Source organism: Equus caballus, chromosome 18 (assembly GCF_041296265.1).
Source record: "Equus caballus isolate H_3958 breed thoroughbred chromosome 18, TB-T2T, whole genome shotgun sequence".
Taxonomy (NCBI): domain Eukaryota; kingdom Metazoa; phylum Chordata; class Mammalia; order Perissodactyla; family Equidae; genus Equus; species Equus caballus.
Genome location: NC_091701.1, coordinates 73,235,158 through 73,261,403, shown reverse-complemented (window position 1 = coordinate 73,261,403; position 26,246 = coordinate 73,235,158). Strand labels below are relative to the sequence as shown.

At 42.3% G+C, this 26,246-nt stretch overlaps 1 protein-coding gene across 16 annotated transcripts in view; it reads left to right on the top strand.

The window, feature by feature from the left end:
* Positions 1–26,246, top strand: part of ANKRD44 (ankyrin repeat domain 44) — a 348,870-nt gene that overhangs the window by 116,626 nt on the left and 205,998 nt on the right. For 2 of the 16 annotated variants that reach the window (XM_070241451.1, XM_070241448.1), the window contains exon 1: positions 21,588–21,638. The exons of the other annotated variants lie outside the window; for them this stretch is intronic. The gene's annotated coding sequence lies outside the window, so the exon portion shown is untranslated. Of the gene's footprint in view, positions 1–21,587; positions 21,639–26,246 lie in introns of those variants that run through there. 16 annotated transcript variants of the gene reach the window in all.

The following is a 26,246-nucleotide window of genomic DNA, read 5'->3' as shown; positions in this document are numbered from 1 at the left end:
CTGCTTATAAGCGTTCTTATTTGTAAGCTCAGCCCTCGTGCTATTGCCAGTCTTATACTATCCATCCATAGGAAGCAGAACGATTGTTTTAGTCCAGGAGTGAAGGGCTTTGTTGCTAAATATCCTTTCCTCTGGGGCCAATTACTCAAATGTTTTTCTGGAAATTCTGTGGGAGTTGTGTATTCTGAGCTGAACTGTAGACTTTTTAGATCTGGAAAGGACCTAAAAAAACAAAAAGCATGCCATCCAACCCACTCATTATTTAACAGATGGGCAGACTGCATCTCACCGTTGTTAAGGAACCCTATGGTACTTTTATTACCTCAAAGGATAAAAATTTCAAGGGTGCACCTCGAGGAAGAGCAGGTGAGTGATTCAGAGCCATTATTGCTCTGCCCCAAAGTGGAAAATAACCTCTTCTGGACTTGTTACCCAGCCATTTTCCTGTTGCTTAATTTCTCAATTGTTTTACACAGCAGTTTCAAGTGTCTTTTCAGATACAGAGTAGAGTGTGCTATTTTTGCTGCCTCCCTCCAGGAGAATCTGTTATGTCATCCAAGCAAATACTAGTCTTTCTCTAAGTGGAACCACTTGAGTTTGGTGGGCTCTGATGACACCAACATTTTCTATGTTAAAGAACACTAACGTGTTCCCCATGGAAGTGCGTTTGGGGAGCTCTCCAACCTTAGATGAATCTGAATCTCTGGATGTTTTGAGAGCCTTTGCATGAAGTCCTGGTGGTGTTTACATCATATCTGACACCCTCCATCTCTCTTTGTGTCTTTATGGGTTTTGACTGACTGAAAAAACACATGAATCAGTCAGGAAGCAGGAGGTAGTTGTGATTATTTAGATAACCTAGTAATGTGGAAGATCATTGGGCCATGAAAAAAGTGGAAAGTAAATGAAATGATCTCTATTCATCAGTAAAACCAGGCTCACTTGGCAAATGGTGATGAGAAAAATAGTCAAAACTCCTTCGTCTTCTTGCTCCTCTTATGGGCACACGATCTTCTTTGGGAGCTTTTACAGATCAGCCAGCTCTGCCTTTTGTTTGTGATGGTAGTTGAGTCCCTTTTTTTGTTTTTTGTTTTGCCAAAGGAGTGATTTTGGTTGTTTTTCTATTAATGTGCCTGCTTACAAGCCAGCCACTGGCTGCCTTAGGTTTCCTGCTTTTTCAGGGTGGTTAGGTCCTCCTTCCTATAAGTTGATGCTAGTGAGACGGAAATATTTTTCTGCTGGAAAAAGGCCAGAAAAGGTCGTTATGTGTGGGCTGATGTTGGTGCAGGATGGAAGGTCTGTTCCCACCCAGGTATAGAAGGGGAAGAGGAAGATGGTGCGGTGCATCTTCACTGGGTATCTTGGAGAGAGGTCTCCTCCCAGGATCCAAATCAATTCCTAAAAAAGAACTCTGACTGGTCAGCCTGGGTCATGTGCCCGCCCTGGTGGTGAGGAAAGCCGAGGGACGTGTTTAAATGAACAGTTTCATTTGAATCACAAGGATGTAGGAGGACAGTTCCTAAAACGGAGGGAGGTCGGATGGACTAAGAAGTCACAGATTTCCCCTGCAGCGACATTGATCCCTTGGAGCGCATTGATTAGTTCACAGTAGGTACTCCAAAGAACTTGTGGGATCACTGACACAATGAAGCATGGGGGAAATATTGCTGTTCTCCCTAAAGGAGAGACTTTTAGGGTGAGACGTCAACTCATTTCCTCCTTTGAATAGAAGCACCATTCTTGTAAATTACTTCCACATTAGGACAATAATTTTTGAAAACCATACCAAACACTCTATATTTTGAATGACGATTTTGTACTCTGTTCCTTCACATGATTTGCAGCCAGAAGAGGTAGGTGATGTCCTCTCAGTTTTATAGATGAGGAGACAGGCACCAAGGGGCGAAGTTTCAGAGCCGGCAAGGGGCAGAGCAAACCCCTGGGCGATTTTGGGTCTGGGTGACTTTTTGGGTTCTTTCCTCTACAGTCCAGCTGCTTGGGAGGGAACCGGGCAGATGCTGCTGTTAATCAAGCTTGTGAATTTGAATACAAACTGGGAAGGAAACAGCATCATAAATCCTGACACAAAAGATTGAGGCTTGTATCTTCAATAGGTCGTGGCTTTTAGGATCTCTCTGTTGCCGTGTAATTAGCTCCAAAGTCCTCGTTGCAGGTTGATTTCTAAAACTCCGTGCCCCTGTGCCAGCAGGATGTGTGTGAAACATTTCCTTTAATTAAATGGCTGCTTAGTGACAGGGCTTAATATATGTCTTTTAAAGTATCAGATTTTTTTTCAGATACTTGGATAACCAATAGTGCATTTCTTCCTCATTAGCAATACATGGAAATATTTATTTCAGTTTATTGAAGCCATTTGAGGCCATCAGAAATTATCTGCGTAGATTTGCTCTAATCCCTGGTTATAGGGATGTAAGGTTAAGTTGGCCGCTGTGGATTCATTGCCTCACACTTTCCCGTTTCGAGTGTTAAACTGAGGTATTGGTACAGGCTAATCCTCTGCACCGAAAGAGCCTCATGCTGCCAAATCCTTGGACTTCTGTAGCCCAGCCAATGCCGCACAAAATAGCCTTTTCTCTGCAAAAAGCAAGAAAAAGCTTCAGTTGAAAAATTGGGGCTGGCTATTTACTTCTTAATGTTTTTCAGTAAACAGAGGAAAATAGACTAGCACATTTTGCTTAGATTTAATCTATCATCCCAAGCTAGAAAATTCTGATATAAAACTAAACATGAAGTATAAACTTGCTTTTTGAATACAGCTATTGGCTCTCCTAGTCCTTGAATTCTGGTTTGGCCCAGCTCCGAGCATCCGTCCAGGAAGAAGCACCTGTGGCCTCTGGTCCGAGGCTTTGCTTCTGCCGTAGCTGTTGGTAACGTCAGCTTGTGTGTTCTAGCTACTCTTTAAAAATCCCATTTAACGTACAATTTCATTCAGACTTCTGTTTTCACATTTAGTTTTTATCATGTTTCTTTTCTCTTCCAACTATATCAGTGATGGACATTAACTGGAAATTTGGAATATACACATGAGAAAAAGAAAAAAAGGAGAAAATGACTCACCTGTAATCTAATCACTAAGAGATAAATATTCTTGACTTGTTGGTATTTTTCCTCTAACTCTTCTCTTTGTATTTATTTACGTATGTGTATATGTACTTAAAATATAGACTTGCTATCTCATTGTGTATTACTTAATGCGACAAAATTCTTTTTGCACATCCACTGTGTGCCAAGCCTTGGATGTGGTTTTGTTTACTTTTTTTCCCACTTAATATTATCTAGCAAATATTTCTCCAAGTCTTTAAAACTTCTTTGAAATGTCATTTTTAATAGTTGTGTAATACTTTACCATTTGGATGTGCCATATTTTATCTCATTACATCCTTAAGATTGCTAAGAAGATTTCAATTATTTTCTGTAATGAACAACACCCCAATAAACATCTTGAATATAAATCTTTGTGCTCATCCCAGATTGTTTCTTTAGGTCAATTTCCCACAAGAATTACAGGGATAAAGATTGTGAAGATGGGTACAGCTCATTTAAATGCCCCCCTTCAGCTGCAGCCTCCATCTTATTATTTAATTCTTTGTCCCTTGAAGTGACTTGATTGCCTTAAAGTGATCCTAAAATTCACACGGCATTAAACAAATGTAAAATATGTCTTAGGAAAGATTCTATACTTCCAAAGCTACAACCATGCAATCTCTTAAAGTGGCTGTGGTTGAGATATGTATTTTTCTAAGAAGGAACGAAAGAGTTCTAAGCTTGTTTACTCAAAAAATCTAATAAAACAGATCATTAAAAGTGTTAGAATTGTCTTGTTTATGAAAACTTGCAGTTGGTTTAAATTGGCCGTTTAAAGATTGGATGACTCAGTTGCCTAGAGCTTAGCAATGTACAGGTCCAATTCCATTATTTGCTCAATAGCAGTTTTATGCTTAGGGCTAGTGCATAAGGCTGATAATTGTGGCGTGATAAGACTGCATGAGAAGTGCTCAAGTGTTATAATAAGCCCTGCTTAGCTGGAAGAGAGAAATATTTACCAGTGCTCTGCTAATGAGCTCTTCTTTATATCATTTAATTAGCTAGATTTATTTTAGCTAAGGTTAAACGTGTTTAATATATTTAATAGAGGTCTTGAAATAACATGTGTTGAAATCAATGAGAAGAAATGCAGAAAAATTCTAAGCAGGCTTTCTGTGGAATAATTACCAAGCAGATCTTATTTTGGTTCATCTTAGAAAAACCAGAAAGTTGGTTGGAAGAAGATACACTGAATCGTAATCATGCCAAAAATAATATTGTCTATATTATAGACACTTCTTTTATAGACCGCTTGTGTAAGCAGATGCACAATCCTCTCCTTTGGAAGGTACTCCTTAGTCGACCTAATCTTGTTTTGGGTGATGTGCTAGTGTGGAGGGTACAGCTTATGGAGTGGCTGGATTTGTAAGTCTGTATACGAGGCAGAAGTCATGTAGAGTCAGAATTACCCTGGAGAATCTCTTTGGAAGGCTCCACCTTGGAGGCCTACGCACTCTCTCTCAGTGAGGCCCACACAGCCAGTTTTGCCTGCAGAGTTGGAACAGATTGCTGTTTCTTTGAGCACCAGATAAGCAGTTGGCTTGTGTGTAGGGGCCAACTTGTATGAAAAATATGTTTCTTTAAACACTAGAATCCCACTCAGCTCTGTGAGATGGCCACACTGTGAGATGTTCACATTGTGAGAAGTTCGCTGGAATGAGACCGATTGAGGGAGCTGGGGAATCCTGCTTCCTTCCCTTTTCTCTCTATCCTGGGGCATGAGGTCATCGAGTGGGATGGCTGGTGTGTCTCCCCTCCCTCCCTCGTGGTGGGTGTTACTGAATTCTTTTGAGAGAAAGCATGTGTCGATCTGATGCCACAGCAGTTGCTGTGATACAGTATTTTTACCCATGCAGAAGTTCTTCTGGGAGGCCCTACAGTGACCTTATTGGTTAATACATGACATAAAAGCAGAGTGGAAGAGGCAGGGTGAACAAGTGTGTTATTTTGAAACCAACTTATAATGATACTATAACCTTCCTTCCCCTACATTTAATGAGCAGAGATTTACTGAGGGCCTACTATGTGCCAGGAGTTAGGGACATGGTGGTGACCATGGTGGACCTAATCCCTGCGCTTCTGGAACTTAGGGTCTTGGTATGTCCCCAAGAATTTGCCTTTGCCTAGGCAACAATGGTCTCACTAGATAGCCATTAAGTCTATAGTATCTCAAATATTTGGTGCAGAAAATGCTTATTTTGGGTTCTTGATTTGAGACTGTATGATGAAAATGGTTTTTTTGAGAACTATCAATTACCTAAGCTCACATACCTACTGGCTTATAATAACCAGCCTCAGCGGCCAGCTGACCTTCCTATGAGATGCCAGCATGCTCTCACTGGCTCACCATCTCCCTGGTTTTAAACACTTGGTTCTGGTACTGCCTGATCTGTGGCGTCTTCTGTATCCACCAGCACCAGCACCTTCCTGCTCGAGTTCCTCCTTCTCAGGATCTGCATGCCTGTAATATCTCCTCTCCTTCCCCCAAAGTGCGGTGGTGGGATGTGTGTGTGTCTGTATAAGTGAGAGAGAAACAGACTCAACAAAGGAAATTCCTATGCATGAGAATTTACTTTTGATTACTAATCCGTCATTGTTAGTGTTGGTTGCAAACCTGGAGAAGAGGGCAAGGTGATTGGGTCCCCAGTGTGTGTATGTCCTTTTGGCTCTCTTGGTCTTGACCTATTGACCTTCCATGGTGCTTCCTTGTGCTGTGTCGTCTTTGCTTGCTATCTCTCACTGTTCCTTTTATCTGAGCTGTGGGTTAACCTCCTGCCTTTCTTAATGAACATATGCAACCTCTAAAGTTGGTAAAAGAAGGAGACTCTTATGGCGGGGTGGGGCAACAGTACTGTATGGCCCTGACTTGGTCCAAGATTCTTGTGCCCTCAAGATGGATGCCCTCAAGGTGGGCCAGGGTCTGCATAATTCTCTGGATTAACATGATTTATTTTTCCAGACAATTTTTTTCGTCAGTCAACTAAAAACATTATTTTTAAATTGAAACAAACATGAATAACTTAAGGCATAGACTGAAAAATTTACAGGAATTTTATTTTAATAATTTAATTTGTTAATTAATTTAATTTAATTTTAATAATTTAAAGAATTATTTTTGAGGCAGATGCCCAGAGGAATACATTTTCTCCTGTCTTCTGTTACAAGTGCTTGGGAGGAAGGGTTTCAGAAGGCCTGGTGGAATCCTGGCTCCTTGGCCAGTCGTCTGAGAAATGTAGGAAACGCGCCATGCGTGTGGGTTACCCTCCTCCGCTGCTCCCCTGCGTGGCACCAGAATGGGAGGCATGTGCTTGGAGAAGGGGCCCGGGGTCTGGCTGGCCTGTTACCCTCTCTTGGCATACAGGTGCGCAGTGGGGTCTACTGTGAGGGCGTGTTTGTTGTCCCCAGGTAACCCGCTGATGGAACAGGACAGGATTAGCTCATAAGCTACAACACTCGCTGGAGCAGATTCTGCTCTAGATGCTCTGGCTTCATCAAAAGCTACAGGAGGACATTTGTCCCTGCAGCCTTCCCCTCTCCTCTGTGTGGCACTGAGGCCATGCTCAGCTTCTGTTTCTGACCTCCTTTGAAGCTGCATCTCTCCACGAGGGAGGAATGACATCTGAGCCAAAGGAAGCCGACACATGCCATTCCAGTCCATGGCTCCTGGCCCCCTAATCTTGCCCAGACAAGATGTTCCAACAGATGGGGCGATCCTTCTCCCCTAAGGCTTGTCTTGCAAGAGGAGAATTTGCTTCCTTCCTAATCTCTGGAAGAAGGCGATGGGGTTAAGACAGGCATCAGCCTTAAGGAAAATTTCTGAGTGTGCCAAGTGTGTCTTTGATGTCTTCCCAAAGGAGCCACCTCAGTGTCAAGTCAGTGTAGACAGATCTGGATCTGGATCCAGCCTCAGTCCCTTGCTAGCTTTATGTCATTCCTGAGCCTCATCTTCCTCATCTGTAAAAGGATGACATTAGTAATAACTCATGTTAGTGGTGAGGTGGAAGCTACATGATGTATGAAAGTGCGTAGCATACAGTTGCAGCTCAGTAAATGCTCCTCACGGCTGCTCTACATCCTCAAGCCCAGTGATGGATCCAAGGGCCAGGGTGGCCCTTCTTAGGAGGCTCCAAATCAGATTTATTTTCTTTCCTTGTCTCTGTTGAAAAAACTTATCCTCCCCTTGCTGCTGATCTGTATTTAGGAATCAAGGAAAAACACCGCCTAAATAAACGAATTCTCCTTAAGATGTGACTGAGATAATCTAACTCGCTCAGAGGTGATTTCAGCCTGAAGGGGAAACTTTAACTCAAAGGAATTTCTGTGACTCAGAGAAGTCTTTTCAGTAGAAGGAGTGGGTTTCTGAGCAGTTTCGTGCTTTGCCCATGTCCCCAAGTGAGGCCCCACAGTGCCCTCTCTCCCCACAGCCCTTATCTTCTAGCCGTGGCCATGTTTGCCCTCCCTCTTAGCTAAACTCTTGCCCAGATTCTTTGCTCTCCCGATTCTGAGGCAACGTGTGCCTTGTGCCAAGGCAGCGTGCTTGTCTGTCTGTCCTACAGAAATCAGAAGCAACTGTTTTAGCATTTAACCCTTTCTAGCTTTTCATGGCCATTTCCATCAACTATTCCAGTTCTTGGAGGAAAATAGAATAAAATAGTTAAATAAAAGACCGATCAACTTTTTATGTTTGTAAATAACTGATGGATCATGTCGGTTTCTCTTAAACTAGAGCAGCAAATAGGCCAACTGTTCTTGATTGTTAGCTGTTGCCTGACATACTTGAGTGTTGAGAAAGCTTCTGATGTTGTGTCTATGTGAGATGGAAAAGAGTGTCATGCTTGATTAGTGATGTCTGCTAGAGGCACAGGAAGGGAAGTGGCAGCTCTTTGTCATATTTGTCATGCCTTTCTCCAGCTCTCCAGCCACTAGTCATTTCATCATTTTTCTCCTCATTTGCTCTCCCACTTGAGAGCAGTTGGGGAATCAAAGAAGGTATTTTCAAGCTAGGTTTACTCTGGTAAATGATTTAGTAGGGCTGAAGCATGACATCAACTAAAACTTGTTTTCTGTAGATTTCATATTTATCCTATTCTTGGTGTCTATTCACATGAATAATTAAGAGTTGTTATGAAGTCAGGTTGTTGGATCCAGAGATCCATAAACAGCATCAGAATTGAGTCCATTCGAAGAAACTACTCAGAACATCTTGCCTTTTCATCTCTGAAGAGTCGTGAGCATGTGAACCGTAGGCAAGAAATGAATTGCATTCATGAGTCGCTTGAGCAGCACAAAGCAGAGCAAAGAGCTGCCTCTAATGGTATGGGCTGTTGTGTCCGCTTTGCCTTTATTCTAAGTGCCTACTTTTCAGATAGCCTAATGGATGAATCACACTATGTTCTGAGAAAGGCAGACAAACAGCCTGGAGAAAATGGGTCACTTCCGCGGGGTTTTGGGTTATTCTTCTCCAAGGTTACCATTAGAACCCATTTGAAAGCATTAAAGTGAAAGCTCTTCTTGAAAAAGAGACACCCGGTGTGTGGCCAGCGGGCTTAACTTTGCCCACTCACCTCTCCCAGTGGGACACTGAACTAGTCTTTGGATGTTGAAAGTGGGGGGGGGCTAACAGCTCTTTCCTCCAGTTTTGTTTATCTTCCGTTCTTCCCTGGGGTTGGGGAGAGGAGGAGTGGATAGTCTGACAAGTTTTCCCAACAACTGAGGCGAAGCCGGCTAGCTCTCTCGCTGACCTCCATTTGGTTCTGGCCCCGTTGGCATGCGTGTGGGTTGTTATTGGCACCAAGTGTTCTCCACGAGGACACCTCTGGGCAGGTTTAGGTCACACCTTGGTTTTGAGGGTCTTCTGTGCAGTTACATAGAGAGAAAATATCTAAAATACTTAAATGAAAATTGAGCATCTCTCTGAGCATCCAGAGTAAAGCATATGTTTAGAAAGTCTGAGGAAAGCCATTTTTTAAAGCTCATCAGTACTGTCCAAGATTCCTGTAAAACTATAACCCGATAAAAGCAACCAAAGCCCCCATCGCCATTTGGCATCTCCTCTTCTTTCCTTTCTGTACAATTTATAAAAGGGCGACTTGAACATTTTACTTTTAGGAATCTGCTACACTTATTATAAGCCGACTCTGTTTGGAGGCTGACTCGTTAGTACCCAGGGAATGTATACCTCTTCCTCGTTTCTGTTTTTCTCTGATTTGCCAAATGTAAAGGTTAGGATTATTCAACCGTATAGGACATGATTTCTTTCTTTCTCTAACATTTTTGGGAAAGCAGATTTTGACTCAGTACTACCAGCCTGTGGGATGTGCTCCCCTTTGCTGGTGCACCAGAGAAAAGTGTACATACAACACCGTGAAAGATCAGCATGGCAAAAGAAGAAACTAGAAGAGGGCCTTTCTCAGTGACCTGAGATCAGTGGTAATTACGTGAGCTGGTGTTGTATGAGGCGTGTTTCAAGTGAAGAACGGAAAGGGGAGAGAACAAGTTCATTTGCTAACGTACTTTTTCTTTTGCTGGCCATTGAGATGCCGGAATGATAAAAGATCAGAGACATCATCTGAGAGGTCACAAAGATCACCTCTAAAAGAGAAGCCGCTTAATGTGCCAGCCACAGGCACAGCTGTTGAATGGGGGGGGACTCTTAACTGGGAACCACTTTACTGGGATCAAGGAAAGGAATGAAAAGAATGTCGTGGCTGTGACTTAAACAACAAGGGCTCGGGGAGGGGCGTCGCGCGTCGCAGCCTCACCTGTGACCTGCGGCTGAGACTGAATGGAGTTACTCAGAAAATGGAATAGTGCAGACTTCTGCGATCAGATCAGAGCACGAGGCGCCCCCCGCCCCCCCCACCCTGCCCCGCCCGGCCCCAGGCCTCTTCAACGCTGCAGCGAAGACCCTTCCGACACCTGCCGCCTCCCCTCCGAGGGGAGGTTCTCTGGTTGCTTGTTCCGTGGCCACTTTTTGGGTGAATCCGAACCTGTTCCCAAAGCCGCTAGCAACTGTCCCAAAACACAGCAAGAGGAGTTTTCATTTAATTTAGTGTGAGGCCACATTTAGGAAGTTTTTAATAATTCTTCTAATTTATTAATTTAATATCTCATCCCCATTTTTTTTTTTTAGTCAATCATTCTGTTCAAGGAATAATGAATTACAATGTAGGCACATCCTTCTTAGTTTCCATGAATGAAATATACCAAGAGCAGGCAGTCTGATTTGCATTCTCGTATGTGAATATTAGGAATATAACTCTGAAGAGTACTGGCCTTATTAGGAGATAACTTTCAGGTTTACCTAATGGGGCTTTTATGCTTAATGATTTTCAGAATTAATGATGGAGGAGAGAGGAGCCAGCCCCCTAATGTTCTTTACCTACTGTATTATTATTGATGACATAACCAACCAGCAATCTTTTTGCATATTATTTAATACTTTTGAAAATACTTCCACAAACATCTATTGCCTAGCAGAGGGCGAACTCCATGACAGCAAAAACTGTGCTTGTTTTTGCCTGTCTTTATGTCTAGGCCTGGCAGAGTGGCCAGCACATAGTCAGGGCTCTGTAATATTGTTTATTGAAGGAGGGAAGGAGGGAGGGAGGAAGGAAGATCATGGGTCTGTGTCTCAGCATCTGCCCTGCCACATCACTGTGTGGATGACCATCCTCTGTGAGCTGAAATTACTGCCACAGCCTTCTGTATGGTCCCCCTGCCTCCAGTCGGTCCTGGCCTGCTGTCAATTTCTGCACCCACAGCCAGTCTGATCTTTGTAAAATGAGATTCTGAATACATCACTCCCTTGTGTTGAGCCTCAACTGCTTCCTGTTTCTTTGAGGATAAATAACAAAGTCTTAGCATGGCACATGAGTGTTTGGGGCTCTGCCCTGCCCACGTTGCCAGCCCCACATCTTGTCACTCCTCTCCTTCTCTCCTTGCACACCGTGCTTCAGCCCCCCTGAGCTGGTCACATTTCCCCACACATGCCAGGTTCCCTCTGGCCTCTGGGACTCTGTAGATGTTGCATCCTCGGGCTAGAGTCCCTTTTCCCTTGTCCCCATAGGGCCCGGGCTTTGATATTGTCTCCTCCCAGAAGCCTTCCCTGATGCAAGGCTGGGTGGGGTGACCTTCCTGTGGGACCCACGACTTCTTACTGTGATGTAATCGCCTACCTTTCTGCTTCCCACTAGATTCCTAAGCTTCTTGAGGCTGGAGACTGTCTTAATCAATCATGGCTGAATCCCCTCCACCTAGTGCACTGCCTGGCTCATCAAGGGCACTTGAGAAATGTCTGGTGAAAGGGTGAGAAGAGGGCGTTGTGATGTAGTTGGACTAGCGTGTGATTTGGAGCCAGAACGATCTTCTCAGCGCCTGGCGGTAACCTTGGGCCATACTCAAACTCCCCAAGCCTTAGCTTCTCTCTCTAGGAAATGGGATGGAAGGCATCACTTCTGACCTCACACATGAGATGACATAAGGAAAGCATTTAGCACAGGCCCTGCTCCATAGTGAGCTCCAGTACCTTGTTCTTCCTTTCTTCCGTCTCTCCTTGCTTACCCTGCCAGTTTGGTAAAACCATGGACTAGAGCAGTAGAATTCTGCCTCCAAGTCAGAGGTTCAGTGCAGTGGTTTAAATCACCTGCTGGGCAGGTGAGCCACATTTTAAGAAATACACATTCCTGGGCCTCACCCCGTGGTTGTAGGATGGGGTCCTGGAATCTATTTTTTTCCAGGTTTCTGATGCTCTGCCACAAATGGGAGCCTTTGACCTAGTCCAATTTCTGACCAAAGCAGGAATCTTGCTTATATGACCTTTGCTGGAACACCTCGGGGATGGGCAGCTCGCTACATTTGAAGTCTCCTATTTATTGCTGGACAGCTGCTCTAATAGTTAGAAAGCCTCCCTTCTCCACTGGGCCCAGTTCTGCTTCCTGACAATGCCCGGGCTTTGGCTGGGGTTCTGTCTTCTAGAGACATGAGGATTAAGTCCACATGGTCTTCCATGTAGCCATTCTTTAGATATTGGAAGTTACTATTGCGTTCCTTCAGAGGTTTTCTTTTCCAGGCTAAACATTCCTGTTCCTATAAACTAGAGTTTGCTAACTGGCGCCTGTGGGCTACATCCGGTCCACACATGTGTTTTGTTTGGCCTGTGGGGTTTGAAAAATATGGAGTAAGTTGCCAACGTTTAAAAATCGGGCATTTCACTGAAAAGTCTGAAGCTCCAGCATGTCTTGAAGACCCAAAAGATCTGGATTCATAATTCCAGCTTTGGACAGGACATAAATTCTTCAAATTGTTGCACAGATTTCCAGATTGTTGATTCAGCCACACTATAACATTGTCTACCCCACCACTTAAATGGTCACGTCACGTGTTTTTTAGACCTTTCGTTATTCTTGTCTTTTCCTATCTGAGCTCCGAAGTGTCAAGTGGTCCCATCGTTTTAAAAAGTTGTTTATTTTTATGATTACAAAAATAGTATTTAACGATATTTGACAATAAAAACTGTTATGGAAAATTGGGGAAATTACAGAAAAATATGACAGAAAATGTATCTGTCGATAGCCCTGTTTAGCATTTTTATAAATTTCCTTCCAGTATTTGTTTTTCTGTACACGTTTATATATTATGAAGCTGGGGTCACACTGTAAGTTTTGTAGACTGCTTTTTCTCCATCTCATTAAACTCTCTCAAAAGATCAATTTTAATAACTAAAGTATTCTGGTTTATGTATTTATGTAACTTTTTAATGCATTTTATGTATTGTATTGTTTTATGTATTATAAACTTTTGCATATTGGACTTTTCATGTATTGTATGTATTGTACATGTACATTTTATATATTGTACATTTTATGTATTGTAACTTTTTTTATTCTGGTAAAGTATATATAACATGAAATTTACCATTTTAACCATTTTATTATTTTTTATTTATTAATTTTTTTAGAAAGCTTAGCTCTGAGCTAACATCTGCTGCCAATCCTTCTCTTTTTGCTGATGAAGACTGGCCCTGAGCTCACATCCATGCCCATCTTCCTCTACTTTATATGTGGGACGCCTGCCACAGCATGGCTTGCCAAGCTGTGCCATGTCCGCACCTGGGATCCGAACCAGCGAACCTCGGGCCGCGGAAGTGGAACATGTGAACCTAACTGCTGCGCCACTAGGCCGGCCCCTTAACCATTTTAAAGTGTACAGTTCAGTGGCAGTTAGTACATTTAAAATGTTGTGCACCCATCGCTATAATCTACTTCCAGTATGTTTTCATCATCCCAAAAGGAAACCCGTTATCCATTAGGCTATCACTTCCTGTTCTGTCCTCCTCTCGCTCCCTGGCAACTACTAGTGTGTTTAATGTCTCTATGAATTTGCTTAATATGGGTACTTCGTGTAAATGGAATCATACAACATGTGGCCTTTTTGTGAGTTTTGTGGCTTCTTTCACTTAGCATCATGTTTTCAAGGTTCATTCATGTTGTAGCATCTATCACTATAGTCATTCCTTTTTATGGCTGAATAATATTCCATTGTGTGGTTAGACCACATTTTGTTTATCTGTTCATCAGTTGATGGATATTTGGCTTGTTTCCACCTTTGGCTATTGGAATAGTGCTTCTATGAACATTCATGTACAAGTTTTTGTTTGAACACCCACTTTCAGTTCTTCTGAGTATATAACTAGGAGTGGAATTTCTAGCTCATATGGTAATTCTATGTTTAATGTATTGAGGAGCTGCCAAACTGTTTTCCACATTGGCTACACCATTTTATATTCCCATCAGCAATGTTCCAATTTCTCCACATTCTCACCAACACATATTTTTTGTTTTGTTTTGTTTTAGCCATCCTGGGCTGTCTGAAGTGGTATCTCATTGTGGTTTTGATTTGCATTTCTATAATGACTGATAACGTTGAGCATCTTTTCATGTACCTGTTGGCCGGTTGTATATATTCTTTAGATTTATGTATTGTAATTTATTTAATAATTTCCCCAGCTTTGACATTGGTTCCTTTCTAATTTTTGGGGTCATGAATATTGTTGTTATGAACATCTCTATACAAAAATTGTCTGCATGTCTAGTTATTTCTATAGGATAGCTTCCTTGATGTGGGATTATGAGGTCAAAGGTATAATGTTTCTAAGGTCTTGATGTGAAGGATCAGATTCAGTACTGCATGTTTGAGGAGCACATAGAAGTTGCCTGGAAATCCTCTTTAAGCACGTGTGCTGGGATTTCCATCTCTGTCTTAGCATCTCTGACCCAGACTCAGCATAAGGCTCATTGGAGTGGGACCCAATTTCCCAGGAGATTCTGATATGTAACCCAGCTATGAACCATTAGCCAAATTTCTTCTGCACCCATGTAGGTCTTCCAAAAATTAAAAGGGGGCAATCCAGAACTGCACATATTGATCGTCCCAGCTCTCTGACCAGTTCTGAGCAGGTTGGTCCTGCTGCTTCCACTGCCACGGGCAGCGTGCTTGGTGGCCCTGCTGTTCTCCCATGGTGGGCTTACTTGGACCCCTCCGTGGGCTTTTTCCTCATAAAATCTAATCTTCCCCTTCTTGTTCTTGAGGAGTTGATTGTTCTGAACCCATCTTTTCTGGTGAGGAAGCAGAGGTTTCTGTTAGCTTTGTGACTCGCTCTGGTTTTAAGATACCTACTGACCCCGTCTAGAACAGGCCAGGGTCTCCTGGGTCCTCAGATAATTTCTTTCCACTTCTCTCAGTGGCCTTGTTTCAACACTTTTGATTGGTCTTGATTCAAGAGGCGAAGTGTCGCCACACATGCCAAATGCACTCAGAGCACTCTGAAATTGAGAGCAGGCCTCGACATGTCCCGGCAGGCCGTTTCTGTCACACGAGACCCTGGGGTTCCTGCCTTTGGCCAAGCCAAGTTCTGTCCCTGGGAGGAGGAAGGGCAGCCCAAAGTCCCCCTTCGTCGGGACAATAGGACCATGATCTTGAAAGAATAATGACCGCAGTGCACATTTTAAACCAGTGGAACGTTGCGCGTTGAGTGGGTAACAATTGCTAAGGGTTTTTTGATGTTAGGTGTGTAGCATGGATTCCCAAATCTACAGTTAACCTGCAAAGACAGTAACGGGGCCTCCACACCACTTAGAGCCAATGGCAGGGAGAGGGCGGGTGAGGAGAAGGGGGCGTGGAACCTCCAAGAAGGGAGCCACCTGTTCTCGTCAGCTGGGCCACAGGAGACATCAGAACACGGGCTCCCTCCCTGCCACCCAGGCTCAGGCCTCAGGCCCTCCATGTTTGGGCTGGTGCAGCGGAGGTCAAGGGATTTTTTTCTTCCTATTGCTAAACAGAAACAGACAGCAAATTAGGTTTCATTTAAACTCAGTAATTCCCTCTCCTTATTAAAAGCCCTATTTTCTGCAATGCGACTGTCAAGATTATGTCTTAACTTGGCGTTCAAGTTAACAAGCTGGGAGTAAATTTGTTTTCCTAAGTTTAAAATATATGTTGAAAGCTAATTTTAGACTGGGAAGGGTGGTGGAAAAGAAGAGAATCTTAGACTTCCCTGTGGTGCCACCTCAGTTAAAAATCAGATCCAATTTTTAGATCTCAAGTCTTTGAGATAAGAGGCACGTTAATTTGCTCATGCCGAATTCCTCTTCAGGACTTTCTCACAGAGTGACATATTTTCAGTATCAAGGCAGAATATACCTCTGGCAGGTACACGGAGCCCTCAAATCTTGTTTACCAATATGACAGTTTAAAACTTGTTATTAAATATGTTTTATACTTCAGTGGGCTTGGTCAGTCTCACACACAGCATTGCAACGCACAGTGAAACACCAGTACTGCTGGGGCTCGTTTATCAATACTAACGTTTTTAACAGAGTTTTTGATTCCCAAAAGAGCCCAGTGTTTTGGTTAAGTTACGATCACTTAAACTTCATTATTACTTTCCTCCATTTTATTCATTTTATTTTCCAGATGGACAGGAACCATGTAAATGAATGCTATTGTTTAAAGAGCACAGAACAAGGTGGTGTGTGTGTGTGTGTGTGTGTGTGTGTGTGTGTGTGTTGGCAGGGGCTGAGGTCGGGCTTGGGAAGGATAGGAGGGAAGAGACTTGGGGAGTATGCTGGCTGGAAGTAGTGCATTTTAAATCAGGGTTAGTGTAATCCTCTGCGTCAGCTAAACTTGGGCTTCTTTTATGCCTTTAAGCAGAGACTGGGTGGGGGTGGAGGAGTATGAGAGGGACTCTTCGGAAATGTGGTGATTTGGGGAAGGGACTGCTTATTGTCACTCTCCTGAGTCTAAAGTCAGTGCTGTGCCTGGGCTCATTTGTCACTCCAAAATATAATTTTTTCCCCTCCATCCATCTAAACCATTCTCAGGCCTCTCCGTTCAAGTCCTGCCTCTTCCACACACACCACTGACTTCTTAGCCCTTCTTGTTTCCCCTTTTTCTGAACCAGAGAAGGCCCCTGGAGTGTTAGGACTTAAAGGACCTCCGAGCTCTGTCTCTGGTCTGCCTGTCATGGTGCTGAAGGAAAACTTGGCATGCATTTGCGTGAAGTCTGTAGAACACGGTTCAGTCCTGTCTTACACAGTTTAATTGTTTTGTGTGGGTTAGGCTTATTTCCCCAGCTATATTTGGCAGTCTCTGAGGAAGGGACTATGTCACACATTTCTTTTGTATATTCCATAAAAATAGCATATAGTATGCGCTCCAAAAATGCCTTCAGCTCTGGTAGCACTTTTCTGTGAAATGCACCAGCCAGGACAGATGCCGATAGAGGCTTGTTTGTTGTGGCACAAACTAGAAACAACCTGAGTGCCCAACCAAAGTGGAATAGTTGAACATATTGTGATATACCCATATTATGGAGTATTATATAGCTATTCAAAGAAATGAGTTACTCCTACATCTAGTGCCCTGAGGGGAATGCCCTCAATATATTATTCTTGCAAATAGCAAAAAGGGAAATAGTAAAATTTCACTTTTGTGATAACAGTGTAACCTCTCACTTCTGGATCTGTATTTCTACATATCAGCAGAAACATAGGAAAAGATGTGAAGGATACACACTGAGGTGTTAACATTAGAGGTGGGAAAGGTTATTAAGTTTCTTCTTTGCCTTGTCTTTGTATCATTGCAACAGGGAAACTATAAAGATTAAAAACCAGCAAATGGGGCTGGCCTGGTGGCTTAGTGGTTGGAGTCACGCGTTCCGCTTCAGCAGCCCGGGGTTGGTAGGTCAGGATCCCAGGCACAGATCTGGCACTGCTCGTCAAGCTGTGCTGTGGTGGAGTCCCACAGAAAATAGAGGAGGATTGGCACAGATGTTGGCTCAGCGACAGTCTTCTTCAAGCAAAAAGTGGAAGATTGGCAACAGATCTTAGCTCAGGGCCAGTCTTCCTTACACACACACACAAAACAGCAAATCAAAGAGAAAGAGAAAATGTGTGGAGCTTTTCAAGCTTCAGAAAGTCCCTTTCCCATAATTCTTCTTTCTGCTTTTCAAACTTTGCATGATTGGAAAAAAATGAGTTTTCTCTTTTGACTAAATTGTAGAATTAGGAAATAAAGATAGCATTATACTTGGATTAGGTTTTTTTTGTTTGTCCGTTTCTCAGCTCATGACATGAAGATAAGATGATGTGAAGTTAAGTTTTCTTCTGACCAAAACTTACACTGTGAAGGTAGCGCCCACCCCGAAAGCCTTGAGGCTCTGGTTTCTGTGGTGGAGTGGAGAGAGAGCAGCAGATTGAACAGATGCAGGATGCTAACTGACTTCGGAGCCCGAGTAACTTCCTGTCCCAGAGCTGAACAGAGCAGAGTAATCAGCTGCAGGGCCTTGCACAAGTGGAAAAGCAAAGAAAGTGAACACTGCAGAACTTCCTCTGCTGATGGTGGGGCCAGCTCTGCTCCAGAGAGCCCTGCATCTCACGGAGGAAGTTGGTGAGAGGCTTTCCGCATGTAGGCAGCCATGCCTGAGTGGGCTAGCTCTTGCTGCATTAAAGGTGGGGAGAGGTCACTTATCTTTTAGATCCACATCTTGGCCATGAAGAGTGCTTCCCTCACAACTCAGGGACACTCCATCCTCAAGCCCTCTCGCCCAGACTGTTGTTGCAGTCTCCGAACTTGTACGACTCGGGTCTTCTTCCAGGTCGTCATACAATCCATTTCCAGAGTGATCATCACTCCCCTGCTCGAGAACCAAGCGTGGCTTCCCAGTTCTATAGAAGAGCCCAGATTTCTTAGCCTGACACTCAAAGCCGTCTATGATATGACCCCTCTCTACCTCTCGCCCTGTCCCTTCTCTCATGCTCCAGCCAAATGAAATTGTTCCCTGTATATGTTCATTCTTCCCACCTTCTGCTCACATTCTTCTGAGGTACGACCACTCCCTTCCCATTCCATCCATCTCTACCTGTTTAAATCCTCTCCAGTCTTCAGTATTCATGCCAAAGGCTGCGTCTTTCAGGAAACCAGATGTGCTCTCTCATTCTTCTTCCTGTACTTCTCCTGTGGTATTTACCTTACACTCAAGTTGTGTATAGTCATTCCTCTTACACCTTGGTAACTCCATCAAGGGAGAGACTGACTATAACATCTCAGTGCCTGAATTTCTTACGCTTGGTAAATTTCTTTTGTTTAATCAATCTTTGTTGGATTGGGTCAAATATGTTTATCTGAAATGTACCAGATTAATTTTTTAAAAACATAGATTTCATTTCTTGTTGGCAGGGTGCTATGCAGAGACATAAAGGAAATATGAACTGGATTGCTGTCTCTGCAAAGAAATATAATGTGACCATCCTTTTTAGCAAAATTTCCCATTTTGTATTATCTAATGTTTTTCAGCCTCTTGGACTCCTCTCTTCCTGCTGCCTTATCATTTCCCGTTGACTTCTGTTGCTGAATGCCCTTGCTATGACATTGGGTGGGGAAAGTGAGAAGATGCTTCCTGGAAGACTACACTGAGAGAATCCCTAATAGATTTGACTTTCTCGTGACTTTCCTGTTTTTGTGGGCAGCAGGGGACCCTCCAGTCATCTCAGGCAGAGACTAATAGAGGTCCTGGTCAACCCCCTGCCTCAGATTTGGGAGTGATTTGAACAGCCCAGGCCAGGGCGGTGACTCAGTTTTGCACGTCTCCTTCATCCCCCATCTGGCCCCCTGTGGAGAGGTGGGGAGAGCTTAACTCCTGTCTCCCTTTCCAAGGAATGCATATGGAATTCAAAGGAAGTGAACTGCAGAAAGGAAGGAGATTTAAAAGAAAACTCTCCCGGGCATTGGAAAGACTTGGTTGGGCAAAAAGTGCCTTTTGAAAGAATCCAGGTTCTAACAAATTTCAGACAAACCCAATTTGGAGTTTGTTTGAGCCTTGAATGACTTTATGTGATTGAGTTAATCCATATATCTCATACCTGGTACTTCCATCCCCCTCAAATATAGCAAGAAATTGCCACCTTCCTCATCAATGCCTTTCATTTCTGCACATTGATGTGATTGTTGTTGTTTTTGAAGGATGCTTGAATTACATTATTTAGCTTCTAATTTCCAATAATTCTCAAAAATTATAATTACTTTAGGCCATAAGAAAATATTACTGTAGTTATAGATCATTTTCTATCATATTTTTTCTTTAGGAATACTATCTTATTGTTGCCCTTATCATGAAAAGGGATGTACATACGAGATATTAATAAAAAGTTGTGTTTGTACAATGCATCCTAAGACTTAGAACCACTTTCTTTATCTAAACAAAGAAATTGCACTGAATACACTTATTACCCTGATAATCATCTAGCTGTATAATTTTTTTCCCACAAAGGTCACTAAAGTGGCTTATATTGATTGGCATTATTAAATAACCCTCCATATTTGAAACCACATGAATTCAATATGCTATAGGATGCAGTTATACAAAGAATGTAACCAAAACTAAAATAGGAAATAAAACTTCTATAACAATTTTTCAAAACAGGACACTGTTGTGGAAGTATGTTGTTGTCCTGTTTGCATTACACTGATTTCAATATTCTCTATGAGCTAACCTCTTGGATCCGTTGTGCTCTTGCTTAAACTAACTTTCTTTAAAAGTTAACTCCTGAGCACCATTTAATTAACTTAGCTAAAGTTGAGATTTGATCTCAAGCCATTTGAAACTAGACAGAGCGAAAAAAGATGTGGGTAGTTGGCAGCAGATCCCAGTAAAAATATGGCATTTGGCAGAGCGCGTTGGCCTTGTTTTGCTTTGCTTTGGCTCTTTATGGATGTGGCCTATTTTTGAAATGCTGTGATTTAAATTCAGTGATCAAGTGACAAGTCTGACAAAACAGAACTTACTTCCGTGGAGGTTCTGTGGGGGGAAGAATGGAAGCGTTCCAGGACCTAAAGGAAGTAACCTCGATTTCACCTGGAAACATTAGTGTCTTGGGGGCAGGAGATTTGGGCTATATATAAAGAGTGAAGGAAAGTGGCCAAGACGCTGAGCCAAACTTGCATCCAGGAATAGAGCAGACATCAAAGAACTGAAAACTGTGTGTGTTGTTTCCACTCCGTTCCTGTAAGTAGCAACTGGGGAGCCTGAGATAAAGGAGGATGGGAGAGTTCTTTCTGTGATGCCTTGGATCGATTGCGGTAATCGTCTTCCAACTGGCTTCGCTGGCTCCATTCTCTCCTCCTCCAAAGCTCAGCGCACACTGTGGACAGATTAAATGTTTGCAAAAACCCTCAGCCGTTTTCTTGCTCAAGACCCCAGTTCCTATTTGCCCACAAGATTGGGTTAGGACTCCTTCCGCTGGCATGGCGCTCCCCCGACCTAGTTATTTACTTTTCCAGCCTTTTCCTCTACTCTTCTCCAACGTGAAAGATTTATTCCAGTGTCATTCTTCAAAATCCAGCTTAACACCTACCTTCTCCATCTTTTTGGTAATTCGAACTCACACTGAGCACCCCTACTTTGAAAGATTATAGCTCTTTGTCTTCTATCTTTTGGCAAGATTGTTTTATTGTTAGTTATTTTGTTGAGAGTAATGATGCCTAGAAATATATACACATATAGAGTGACTATATGATGTAAATATGTACATCAACATGGAAAGGATATATATGGTGACATATTTCCTTAGTGAGTTATAAGGTATATAATATTTCTCCATAGGAAGTACATTGAAACTGAGGCTGAATTCCTTAGTATAAAATATATATAATATATTATATTTATTCTATATTCATCATCTTGTATTGTATTGTATTGTATTACCTGACACACGAGAGAGAATACTGAACTGGGAGAATCAGGAAAACTAAGTTCTTGTCTCAACTTGGCCACTACCAGGCAAATCGTTAGACGCTCCTCACAGCTCCAAACAGGGAATTCATCTCCTTTATGACCATCAGGAGATCAAAAAGGAAAAGTATAACTGTACACATGTGTGATAACCTTAAATATTAAAATTATGATTTCATATTCTCATCCAGAGGACATGAATATGTGCACCCTTTGATGAATCAAAGAAAGATGATGTATTATTCAGGTGAGTTGCTATTATTTTGACTTTTTATATTAGACCACTGAGTACAGAGAGGTTGCGTGACGTATTTGAGGTTGCCAGTGTGACGGAGGCCAGCTCAGGCTTGGTTTGGTTTTGCTCCCCTGCCTGCGAAGGCTTTTCTCCCACTGTCATTGGCCCTTCGGCTTTGTAGGTGGTGTTGAATGGATGATAATCCTAACTTGACTTATTTGCTCTGTAATTTTTTAGGAAATCTCCCTCAGTCCCTTATTTTTCCTCTTGTAGGATGGATGGACTTACATGCACTTGTCTGTGAAAGTTTTTGAGCTTGTTAACTCAAAATCAACACTAATCACTATTTTTATAGATTATACATAGGCATCCGGCCTTGTACAGAGGGCGTTGCATATATTATGTCATTTCTTAAACACATCTTGTAAAATGGCCATGATAACCCCATTTTACAGATGAGGAAACTAAGGCTAGGATTTAATCCCAGGTCAGTCTGATACCCTATTAATCTCCCCACTATGGAAGAAAAAGAGAGAGAGATCTCAGGTCTGTAAAAATGAACATTGCCTCCAGATTTCAATTTAACCAATACTGTTGTTTCATCATTTCCTTTTACCTATTGTGAGTGACTAATAGCAAAGTTGGCGTGCCTGGGTTTCATTTTCCCTTGGGGTAGCTGTCCTCTGGTGAAGGCGCTAGTGAGTAGCATTAAAGAGCAGAGATGCAGCCAAGGAGGAGCTCAAGAAAGCAAGGCGCAGCAAAGGATGTGAATGTTCCCCAGACTGGAGAGTTGGTCCTTGAACAACTATTTCATAGTCAATCCCATGTATTATCTTCATTCTAGAAAAGGTTAGATAATAAATTAATTTTTCCGTTTTCTGATTAAATATAGTCCTTTTTTTTTTTTTTTTTACAGTGTTTAAGTATAGAGTTAAGAAATAGCTACATATAGAGAGGATATTACTGATACTTGGAATTTTATGCTTTTTTTGTTTTTAATAATAATTGGAAATATTATAGACACTGAACGCTGAAGCATAGGCTGTAGGAGACATTTTCAGATATGTAGTCCTGTATTAAAAAAAAAAGTTTATGAGGATTCAGTATATTTTGTACAGTTCTTAAGGGAAACAGGTTTTGATTTTATGATCATCATTACGTTTCTGTGATGGAGTGAACTTCTCCCCAAGTAAAGAGTGCTCTGTATTCAGGGAGCACTTAATGGCATCCTTTCAGCAGATCACACAGCAGGACCCACATGAATAGAGCTAACAAGTTTTGTCCATTAAGTCTAGTGACTTGAACAAATTTTTATTATCCTTTTGTAAAAATCCAAGCACTGCCTCATACAAAAACCGGTTGTTACCTAATGAAGTGTTTCAGTGTGTTCATATAAGTTGATGGTTTTATGTGGCCAGATTATTGCTGCATCAGCTATAAGCTACTAATAACGTGCTCCCATCTTGCATTAATGATGTACTATACTCAGGATGCTCAAGTATGGACAGATGTTTAGCAATATCATTTTTTGCTCTTGGCTATTGATTGATTCCCATCACCCGTTCCTGATTAGAATGCAAGATGTTTTCCTTTAGATTTAGAGTCTTTAATTACTCAATCTAATCAAAAAAAGACAAGCAACACCCCAGGAGTTGGAATGACATGCTGGAGCATCTTCTTGGACTTACCATTGGCTGTAGTTACAGATGCTCAGTGACAGCCTCTATCACTCTGCTTATCTTCCAAAGCCAGTTTTTTCAGTCAAGAACATGCAGCTCCCACAAAGGGAATGTGAAGTGCACTCTACAAGGTTTTAACAAAAAACACATTGGTGGTTTCACTAGGGGATTTTGGAGGAGGGGGTGGGTCCTCTCAACTAGCTGTGCTCTCACTGTAGGACCCATGAGGTACTTTACTCCTAAACTAATGGCATGTCTGGTGCCCCTAGTAGCACTTTTTGAAAGTAGAATTGAGGGAATAATTGAATTGGGTTTTGCAAATGATGAAAATGATACATTAACACCTGAGTTTTAGATAGCTTTATTCTTATTTCCTAAAGACCTGGACCCTCGGGGATCAATAGGGAAGGCTTCTTGGTTTTTTTGTTTTGGTATGTACACAGGGTATGTGTTTACTTGTTACTAAGAACTCTCTCAGAAGCCTGAGTTCTTCTATGTCTTGAATAAAGTGGATCCCCAGCTTCCTTCTTTTAATTACACAACCTGAACATTCACTCTTATCTCCCAGGTAACAAATTACCATCTTGCTCCCCCTAGTGGAATTGTCGTTCTACTTCAAAGTTTGAGAATACTGTCTCAGTACATATTTGATTTAGTGTCTTACTTTTGGAAATCAGATATTTTCCCAATTTCTTTTCAAAGACTGAGAATAAAATAGAAAAATATTGTGTTGGATGGGCTGATAGGGGGATGGGTAGAGAAAGTGGCTTGTTGCTGATAAGCTTTCAGTTCCTAATGTTAGCAAGGTTAGCTACATAACGTATAATGGCTGCCAAATTCAAGGGGCCCCTCTGCTCTGCACATCTGTCTTAGAGGGGTCAAGTGTCATCAGCCTGGCAGACAGTCTCCTCCAGAAGGCAGCTGTCAACACTCCTGGCAAAGATGGGAAGGTGCTGGTATTGATGATGTTGAAAGACAGAGACAGGTCCTATCCTAATATTGAACCCCACTTGTGCCGTTGGTAAAGTAGCCCAGGAAGTGTCCTTCTGCCTTCTGAATCTATGTGAGGGACTGTGCCAATATCCATGCACATGGCAATCATTTCCAGTTTACAGTTGCTAAGCATGTCAATAAAATTTTAGTAATTGAAGCTGAAATTATAGCATACCTTTCTTAAGAATTTAAATTTATTTAGGGAATGATAACCAATGGTTTCATGGCATTGGAATCTCTCTCTCTCCTTTTTTTCTGCCACTATTTGTTTTTCACAACTTTGACCCTTGTTATAAATTTGTGTTTATTTAACTTTGTACCCCGTTGCACACTAAGCACCCTATTTTATATATGCTGGTGTCGAAGTGTGTGAAACTTCAAAAAGAAATACCAGTACTTGCCAAGGCTTGGGACTCTGCTCTTTCGCAGGTAAGACTTATCAAGTTCAAGGCAAAAGCTGCAAAAGATAGCATGGTTGCCAGATTAATGGTCAACAGAGTCAAGTACCTGATACCTATGAGCAACAATATTTAATTAGAATGTCCTCCCTTTCTTAAAATCATGTAATAGAGATAATATTTGGATATGTCTTTTTCCAAATATTTATTCTCAGGGTAAGTGTTTATCTAGGGAAAAATAAAACAGCAGGATTGTGTTAAAATCCCCACAAAAGGGAATGCCAAAGTGCTCTCTGGGCATGTTTTATTTGGGAGCGTGGAGAAAAAAGGAAACACCCGTAATGTTTTTTTAGAAAATACTACTTGCTCAAGAGTCACAGTAATTTTGTTCAAGAATTACATCCATGCAAATGCAGCTTCTTTTCAAGCAAAGAGTGAATCTGTGATGCTCTGGTTTGGAATCCCGTGATGCTTGGATTCACAGTGTGAAGATGATGTCGTGTCAGCCACACAGCACAGCTGGGGCTAGAGATGTCCATCTAGCAAGGCTTTGGGCTCTGGAGAACAGACCCTTTTCTATTCCACAGACAGTGTGAGGGATTTGTCTGTGAATCAACGTGTATCTCTGTGCATACACACATGAGTGTAAATACAGATGTGTGTGTACATTTGCAAATGTAGGTGTGTACATGTGGGTATATGTATTCCACACGTATAATAATAGTTCAGCTTCTTCCCAATGGGTGCTGGGAATTCTGTGCATTGGCAATACTCTCCAAAGCAGCTTCTGGCAGAGCCAGGCCTAGAGGTGCTGGGCAAGTGTGCATACTGGGAATTCTGTGTGTTGGTGAGACCCTTTAAAACAGTCTCAGGGACTGGGCCTGGCATGTTTGGGAAGCCCTACACACCACTCCCTGCTGAAAGACTGTGCTGGCGTCCTTGTCTGGCAGCTTCATCAGGGTGGCTCTCCTTGGGAACATTCCAGCCGTAGCTTGGAACTCTTGTCTTTCTTGAGAAGTGTGAGGACCGAATGTGACAGAATATCTGTACACATTCCTTACACTCCTGAGTGATGAGAGGTTTGCTTACCTAGCTGTGTTCCCTTAAAGTGACTAACCTGTGGTGCATTAACTCCTGGGATATGTTTGTTCTTCAGAATCTTAACTTCTCAACTGTTGATTGATTACTGTTGATTTAACATCAAAGTCTTGTCAGACTCTGCCTCTGCTTGTCATCCTGTGGTTATTGGGCTTTCATATTTGTTTTCTCTTAAGATTCAAAAAGGCAGAAAAGTACACACAAGTGTTTGGCCACCAGCACAGCAGATGGAGAATTATGAAACGGATAAACAAGTTTCAATATTTTTGTTGAAATCCTGAGTTTGTATCTGACTCTGTGTTTTCTATGAAACACAGTCCTTGCTACAGGGCAGATAACCTGGAGACCTGGTTGGCAGGCTGTCAGCAAGCATGTGGAAGGATCTCCTTGTCCTTAGGCAGAACAGCCAGCTGAGACTGAACTGGCAGAACACTTGTGTTCTTCAAGGCTTC